At 58.3% G+C, this 8500-nt stretch overlaps 1 long non-coding RNA gene across 1 annotated transcript; it reads right to left on the bottom strand.

The window, feature by feature from the left end:
* Positions 1 to 5141: 5141 nt before the first annotated feature.
* On the bottom strand, positions 5142 to 8085 carry LOC141929691 (uncharacterized). Its single transcript, XR_012625086.1, has 2 exons — positions 7890 to 8085; positions 5142 to 5258 (listed from the first exon to the last, which is right to left on the bottom strand). It is a non-coding gene; the product is annotated as an uncharacterized LOC141929691 (long non-coding RNA).
* Positions 8086 to 8500: the final 415 nt, after the last annotated feature.

The raw sequence follows: 8500 nt of genomic DNA, 5'->3' as shown, positions 1-8500 counted from the left end.
TTACATGGGAGATGGAGCGATGCGGGGGGGTTACACGGGAGATGGAGCGAGGGAGGGGGGATTAAACGGGAGATGGAGCGATGCGGGGGGGTTACACGGGAGATGGAGCGATGCGGGGGGGGGGTGTACAAGGGAGATGGAGCACTGCCGGGGGGGTTACACAGGAGATGGAGCGATGCGGGGTTACATGGGAGATGGAGCGATGCGGGGGGGTTACACGGGAGATGGGGCGCTGCCAGTGGGGGTACATGGGAGACAGGGAGCCCCAAGTATGGGGCCATGCCCAAGGGGTCTGGGGGTCCCCAAGAGCAGGGGATGGCAATGATCGAGGTTCCCTGGAGAGGATCCTGGGACAAGGGGTGACCTATGCAAGAGGGATACCTGGAGCAGAGCCATTATGGCCAAGGGGTCTAGGGAGTCCTGGGGAGTGGGGCCATAAAGGCCAAAGGGCCTGGGAGTATGCAGGAACAAGAATAACGATGACAAGGGACCTGGGGGTCCTCTGGAACACGGGGGTGCAGGATCCCCTGAGCATAGGATGGTCATGGTCAAGGGGCCCAGGTAGTCCCAGGATAAGGGTGATCTGTGCAATGAGGGTCCCCATAGCAGGGCCATAATGGTCTGGGGGTGCGAGGGAGTGAGGATGGTGATAGCCATGGTGTCTGAAGAACCACCCTGGAGTGGAGGCCATGGCTGGGGTGGTGATGTCTCCCCACATATTGATGCTGGGGGTATAGGGCAGCAGCCGTTTGGGGTAGAGCAGGAGGTTGTGGGGTGGCTGTTTCAGTCAGGCAAAACCAGGGGCTGTGACCACTGCCATGGGGGTGGGGGTGGCTGGAGAGGGCCAGTCACACAGTGGGGAAGATGCAGGACCCTCGTTTTCTGCACGAGGAGTGGGTGCAGGTGGTGCCTCCCTCTGCCCTGGCTGTGATCCGGCATCATCTGGGGCCACCAGCTCTGCAGGGGAGCCAGTCTGTGGAGGTTTGCCCACCACCCCTGTAATAGTGACCAAGTTTCTAAAGGAGCCACGGGCTCCCGAGGTGACAGGGTATGAAGCAAGGCTGTGTCCTGAATGGGGACAGCTGGTCCAGTGAGGACAGAGGGCCCCAGCCCGTCCCTAGAGCAAGGGCTGATTCCCCCTGGCCTCCAAGCTGGACAAGCCCATCCTGCCACTGTTCCTTCTGCTGTGCTTCTTTGGTATTGCTTTAATTCAGTTTTTCCAGTTAGGGATGTAACAGCCTCCCACTCCCAAGTTTCCTGAGGCAACTGCACAGGACATGCCATTCAAAACTGGCCCTTCCCAAAACATCCCCATGGGGAAAGTGCTGAGGACGCCATCACCTCCCCTCCTGTGGAGCCCAGCCCCCTGTGATGCTCACCTGGGAGGACTCAGGGCCGTGGCCTGGCCTGGTGTCCAGGCTATCACTCACCCCTCCTCTCTGCTGGGCATTTCTGCAAAACATTTCATATCACCATTGCAAAGACAGCGTGCGTGCGTCAGGGCCTGATGCTGCTTCATCCTGCCTTCCAGTGCTATTTACTTGTCAGCATGGGAAAGCCAAGGTTTCTTGTAAGGATGCGTGAGGCTCCGGTTCTCCTACACCAAGAGGGGTCCCTGCACGATGCTGCAAGAGGGCTGGGATTCGGGTGCTGGGATCTCAGAGACAACCTCTGCCCTGGAGGTCCTGGGGACCAGCTGGCAACAGACCTAGGCTGGCCCTGGAAAGGGATTTCCTGGCGGTCCCTGTAACCACCAGCCTTGGGAGCAGCGCTGGCATCTCAAGGAGGTTGAACCAGAGTCTTGTTAGTACCACCCTCATCCAGAGATCCAAGTTTGTCCCCAACCCTAAACGCCGAGGATGACAGCAGGTACCCACAGGCTGCCCTCAGCACCTGGGTTGCACTGACCATCCCAGACCTCATCGCCCCTCAGCCAGCCGTGGTGGCCATCGCACTCCTGTGCTTCACAGCCACAGGCTGCTACAAACGCCTGCTGAGGGGCTGGAGCAGTATCTGTTGATACAGACATTCATCTCCATCCCTGGTACATCTATTTTAACAGCTTGTCCCAGGCTTTTTGGACGGCAACCAGTTTTCAGCTGCTTCCAGCCTTTCCCACTGAGTCACCAGGAGCTCTGGCTCCAGGCTGTGTTTGCCTTCTCACCTCGAAGGGAGAAAACATCCGGGATGTCAGGGAGCACAGGGACCCTTTAATCCCTCAATTAGGAGCCAGCCCACCACCCAGTACTTCAATGGGGTCAGATCTTCCCTGCCTTCAGGGCTGCCTCTCACCCTCTTCTGCATGTCCAGCAGCCAAAGGATTTCCTCTGAACTGGTCAGGGATGAGACAGGGTCAGAGTCAGATCTTCCTGACATCGGTCAGATTTAAAACTCCCTTTCCTCCAATTGCCAGGGATTTCTATGGGAATAAATGATTTTTCACACTGGGGATTTATCTTCTCTGCATGAAGTCCAACTTTATCAAACAACAGCTTTTAGATGGCTGCCCTGTCAAAGAGCAGGGCCATGTGGTTGAAATAATCCCACAATTTAATCGGGCTTGGGAAGAGCACAAGCTCTCTGTGCTCTAAACTGGAGAGACTGGGGTGCCACCCCATGTGGGGGTTCAGAAATTGCCTGCACGTGAAGCCTTCTACACCCTGAATTGAATGATTAAAGGAAAGCAAGGGAGTTTTACAGTACAGATATTTTCACATTATTTGTCATTGCGCTTTCGATGCAGGTCAGTGTGGCATTTTCCACATGGCTTTCCCTGTGCTTTTAGCTCAGCCACGTGACATGAAACCAGTCAGACAGAGGTCTGGCTCCAGAGATGGCATCAGGGAGGTTGCAGCCCCAGACAGGGACTCCCCAGGACCTTGCTGGGGGGTTGGGGGTGCTGCTTGCAGACTTGTGGCATTTAGTCACACACCCCCAGTGCTCATTTCCAGCACTTCCCGAGGACCTGAGGAGCTCTCTGCCCAGAGATGTCGGTGATGAGGTTGAAGTTGGGCCACAGCTGTCTGAGGGCTGCCCTGTCCCTTGTTGCCAAAGAGGGGGGATTGTGTTGGGGGTATGTCAAGCACAGGGGATGCTCCCCTGTGCCAGGGCCCACCCAGAGAGAGGTATCCACCAAGTGCTGCCACAGCTGAACCCCCTGGTCTCTCCCAACTGGGCTTTGCTATGGTCTCCTGAGGCTGGGGCCAGATTTCCACCTTCCTTGTGCTGCCACATATCAGAGCAGTGGGGTGGGGATGGACACAGGCTCAGGCTGGCCATCAGGCCAACTCCCCGAATCTCAGTCCACCAAGGCCAGTGGTTCTGGAGGGACAAAGCGAGCTCTGAATACACCCTGCAGTGAGCCATCCCCTGCTGCCGCTCAGGGCTGGGGTCCCCACCTGTGCTGGCAGCCAGCCACCGGCCTCTCCGGGACCCACCTTGTCTGTGCCAAGCATCCACCCCAGCGGACAGGAGCCAGAAGCTGGAGGAAAAAGTTGGGTGCTGTGGGGTGAGTCAGGCGTAAGTGGTGTAGGAAAGGCTGCCAGAAGCACGGTGCCGCTCACCAGACCTGAGCCTCTGCCCTGCTGCTGCAGGCTGGAGCAGGATGTGCCACCCCACAGCCATTCACCCCCTCATCCCCAGTCAGCCTCTGTCCTCCCCCGTGGTGAGCAGAGAGGGCCAAGCCAGGCAGCAGGCAGCAGGAGATGCCATTTTAAAGCCTCCTGGCTGGGAGCCGGACCCCTCCACCCTGGCTGTCTGTTGTGTTTCCCTAGGACACACCCCAGCCAGCATCATTCTGCAGCCCCCTCCTTCCCCTGTGCATGGGTTTCCTCCTCCACCAGCAGCACAGGGTAATTTTCCACCGCACTGCCAACGCCAGCAGCAGCACGGGGAGCTGTCATCACCGATGCAAAGGTGGCCACTCTGAGTCACGGCCCGGTAGCCAGAGCACAGCAGACAGCCCATGGTCCCCGGCCCTGGGACGGATCTGGCTGACCCCGTGCAGTGACAGGGTCTGCAGGTCCTCCCCGAAGCCCAGGGTTACGCGCAGGGGTGGGGAAGGGGTTTCACACTGTGTGCGTGTGCTGAGCACCACTGCAAGCCGGAAGCGTCCACGTGAAGGTCTCGCATATCTCCATGTAGGATGTCTTCTTGTAGCATTTGTTGGTAGGAAAACTGAGGCACAGAGCAGCTGGGCCCGGGCAGGGGCTGCCAGGCCCACAAGCCTTATCCACCGGCAGCCCAACGGCAGCTCCGCTCTCAGCACAGCGGGGCAGGTGGGTGGGAAAGGGGAGCTGAGATGGGGATGGTGCTGGGGCTTCAGAGCAAAACTCCAGCAAAAGCTCAGCTCCTAGTAGGGACCCCTCCCTCTCCAGGAGTCACCTGTCTTGCACAAGACCAGCTTGTGAGCAATGGGCTGTCCTTCTAGCGGGGATCCCTGGCACTGGAGCTGCCTCAGCAGTCACACCCGCAAGTGGAGAGGCAGAGGGGCCAGAACCGCTGAACCCAGCGATGCTGCTGTGGCAGAGGGGAGGTGGCAGGACACGAGGCCCTGGGACCTTTCATTTCCCCCATCTCTGGAAGAAACCTGAAGAGATTTCATGAAAAAGAGGGTAAAGGCCATAAAACTCTTAACAAAAATGCCCCAGCACAGCCCTGTGCCTCCCCAAAGCTCCTGTTGCAAGGACCCCAGTGCTGTCTCGACCTGGCAGAAGTGAGCTGGGACCCCCAACACCACTGCAGGTACCTCCACAGGCCCTGGTCACCCTTCTCAGTGTGGCACCCAGCACTGGCGGTGCCACGAGGACCCATCCGGTGGGGGACAGCTGGCGACGGATGGAGCACGCGGCCGCAGAGAGGACCAGCAAGGGAAGCAGAGGTCTGAATCCAAGCTCCGAGGCAGGGCAGGGTTTGATGCATGGCCAAGAGCTCCAGGGCGCATCCTGTGCGGCACGTGGGGGTAATTGGGGGGCAGGAGGAGAAGCAGCTTGGGGCAGATGTGCTGGCTGCCCGTGTTGGCTGGGCAGGGGATCGGCACAGTCAATGCACCTGTATTGAAGGGTTTCACAGGGATTACATACCACCTCGAGGCACATGCAGTCCAGTGACGATGTGCAGAGGAGTCAGAGCTAAATTTAGCCTTCATTGTGCGCAAGTGTGATGTTTTTATTGCTGCCCTTAAATAAAGACATTGGAGCTTGTGGTTGCTGGCTCTGCCTTGCTCAGCCCTGGACCTTTGATGGGTTGTCTCAGTCAAGCTGTTCCAAAGGGGGAGAAACAAGGAGAATTAGTGGTTGGTGAGACACATCCCAAGGGCCTATTTCCAAAAATGCCCAGGAGCCATCTCTCAGAAACCAGCAGTGCACACAAAGCAGTGAGAAGCTGACCTTGGTGGCCATGGGGATGTACTTGTGCTGAGACAGAGGTGTCTGCCAGTAAAAGCTGCTCCACAGGCATGGGACCCGCATGCTGTGGAGCCATGGTCATATCAAGGGCTACCACGCTGGCCTGGGCTCGAGGCAGCGGTGCTGGTTGTTGGTGATGGGCTCCATCCTGCATCCCGTTGCCTGTCCACCCTAGAGCAGGCATGATCTGCCCGAGCCTTGCATGCACAGGGCAGCAAAAGGCCCACAACTTGCTGTCTCCACGATAATCAGGGCCAGAATGACAGCAGGGCAATCAGACCTTGGACACCCCAAAAAAGAACTCCCCAAACCCTGTCCCCAGATTGCTCCCAGGGCGGGTTGGTCTCCCCAGAACCGTTGGGCTTCGTGCAGAACAAGGGGCGGCTGCGACGTGGCACTGCCCGAGCATGAGCTCATGGCTTGGGCTCCAGGCAGCAACAGGCAGGAGACAGCCACGGCGCTCTCCAGCCTAACACCACACGTTTCACTGACGCTGCCTGGGAAGATGCAATCCTGCAGGGAGCTCACCCTCCTCTCCGTGCAGCCCCAAGCCCAGGACAGGGAGCATTGCCTCCATGCCCTGGCGCAGAGCAGAGATGCGCTGTGCCCTGCCTGCTCCCCCCACCGCAGCACAAAGCATGTACTGGGGCTGGCGAGCTGCCAGGCCCCCCCTTTCCCGTCCTGGCTACCTCCTGCCCTCCCAACACAGGGCTACCAGTAATTTTCCACCCTGGCTGCAGGCTCTGCCCTAACGAGATGTTCTCCTACGTCTGTCTAATAGGGCTGGGCCCCGTTCAAGTTTCTCTGCTCATTCAGACCAGAGTGCCCCCCTTCCTCAGCTCAAGCTGCCCACCAGTTCTGCAGGATGGCTGCTCCTGCGAGCCCTGCTCCTCCCTGCGCTCACAGCCCCTGTGCCTTGAGGAAATGGGAGGATTTTGTCAAAAAGCCAGGGAAAAAAAAAAAAAAAAGCCCAGCAACCCGCCAAGAAAAATTCCCATGGCTCAGCTGTACTCTTGGGCCCTGGGGACTCTGCCGTCAGCTGTTTACAAGGCTGCCTCTGCACAGGCACCTCTGCCTGGAATTGAAGGTCTGGGTCCATCAGCTGCGTTGAGCAGCCAAGCATGGCAGAGCAAAGTTGATTTACGGAGGGAGGTATCTGGCCTGGAGCTCAGCGTGCGTGCAGCACTGGGCTGCCTTGAACTCCCTTCTCCCTGCGGTGAAGCTGCTCAACTCTGATCTCAGCGTAGGCATTGCACTTTGTGGGTGCCAGAGGGAGATATCACCGATCCTACGTGAGGTGAGCTGACGGTGGAGAGGCAGGCCCTCCTCCTCCTCCTCCTCCTCCTCCCGCGCCAGCCCGGCAGGGCCGACGTGACCAGGCATCACTCCAGCACCTGCCATCGTGGCTCCAGAGCCAGGAAGAGGACGCAGGGGTCCCTCAGGAGCCAGCGCTGCTGCCACGCAGAGGGGTCAGCACATGGCTTTCCAGAGCAGAGAAGCTCACATGCATCTAGGATGGAGTGTGGGTACAAACATCCCCCTGACTGCCCCAGGAATGGCTTGTCCCAGGAGGGGCGGAGAGGAGGCTGAAGGCAGGGATGCTGAGGGGATCCCTCTGCCGTGCTCTGCTCTGGGGAGCCCACTGCGGCCAGGGAGGAGCTGAGCATCCAAGAGTCTCCACCTCAAAGTCTCAAACCACCTCCAGGAGCACCACAACCTTGATCAAAATATGTGAAAACCACAGAAGGCTTCACCCATCTGCCTTGGGTTTTGCAGGCACCAAAGCAGGTACTACCTCCACCCCCACTGCAGTGTGCCCCCTCCAACACCCCTCAGAGCTGCACCAGGGACAAACCGAGAAAGGCACTCAAAGAAAAGGTGCAAAATGAAGGATGTTAATGTGCTGTCAAGGTGTCTTAGCACCAGCAAACATGTTGCTTTGGACAAGAGGTGCCTTGAAACAAGTAAAGAGGCACTGGGAAAGACAGACGGCTGCAGATACGGGCCTGGCACATGAAGAGTTCTCCCACCACCAGAAGACACCTCTTCTGCAGGTCCTCACCTGCAGAGCCCACCTCCAGCCCCACTGTGACTTGCTGGGCTGCCAACACCTTTGGGCCCACAGGCCAACCTCTTGCCCATCTCTCCTGAGCAGCCCCCTCCATCCCTCCCATCCCTCCCGAGCAGGCAGCAGCAGTGCCTGGCAGCGGCAGTGCCTGGCCTCGCCGCGCCGCTTCTGCGACAGCCCCTTTTGAGAGCCAAGCCGGGCTTTAAATAAATACCTGTCAGCAGAGCAGAGCCAAGCTGTTCAGTGATTGCATGTGTGCAGATGCGTTTAGCAAGCTGATAGGCGTGAGACAGAGCAGAGACAGCAGGGTCTCTCTCCTGGGAGGCCAGACACTGGCACATTCTCAAAGGCAGCATTAAACAGCATTTTCAATTACGCAGCACCCATCGCGATGGAGCAAAGTTGTCCACTCTTACCTTCCCCTGGAGAGCAGGATAATGCCATTTCCAAGGGCTGGCTTCTCTGGCTGCGAGCTGCCACCATGCTTTAAGGGGAGGGTGATAGAGTGGGAAGAGTCAATTGTTCTCAGAGTTTTCACAGTTCCCCAATCACCACCAACTGCATTTGGGGACACAGGGGCCAGGCGTGCGTGGGCTGCACCGCTCTGCTGGCCGGGTATGTGCAGTTCAGCCAGAAGGTGGGGTGGGGTGGGGGCTCCACTCCTGCCTGGGTACCAGGGAGCCTCATGAGCACATACCAAGGTCACCTCGTGGTGAGACCAAGATGTGCCAGCAGCTGAGGGCTCTTGGGTCTCAAAACACAGACCACTTTCCCAGGGGCATGGAGTCCCTGGGGCTGGCAGGACAGATTTTTTTTAAAGCAGATTTGGCTTCTAATGTTGGAAAGGTAAGAAGCAAGCTCAGGTGAGCCTGGCAACCCTCCCACTGAGACAGCAAGATGCTGCTGATCCTTGCACAATGCTGGACCTGGGTTCTCCCCTCTGTGCTCAAACTGCAGGGAGCCCTGGTGGGACGGGCACCCACCACCTCTCCCTGGAAGGTGGCAGACGCCCATCGCCTGCAGTGGA

The sequence above is a fragment of the Strix aluco genome, chromosome 14 (assembly GCF_031877795.1).
Source record: "Strix aluco isolate bStrAlu1 chromosome 14, bStrAlu1.hap1, whole genome shotgun sequence".
Taxonomy (NCBI): domain Eukaryota; kingdom Metazoa; phylum Chordata; class Aves; order Strigiformes; family Strigidae; genus Strix; species Strix aluco.
Note: the sequence above shows the minus strand (reverse complement) of the source record. Positions and strands in the feature narration are given on the sequence as shown.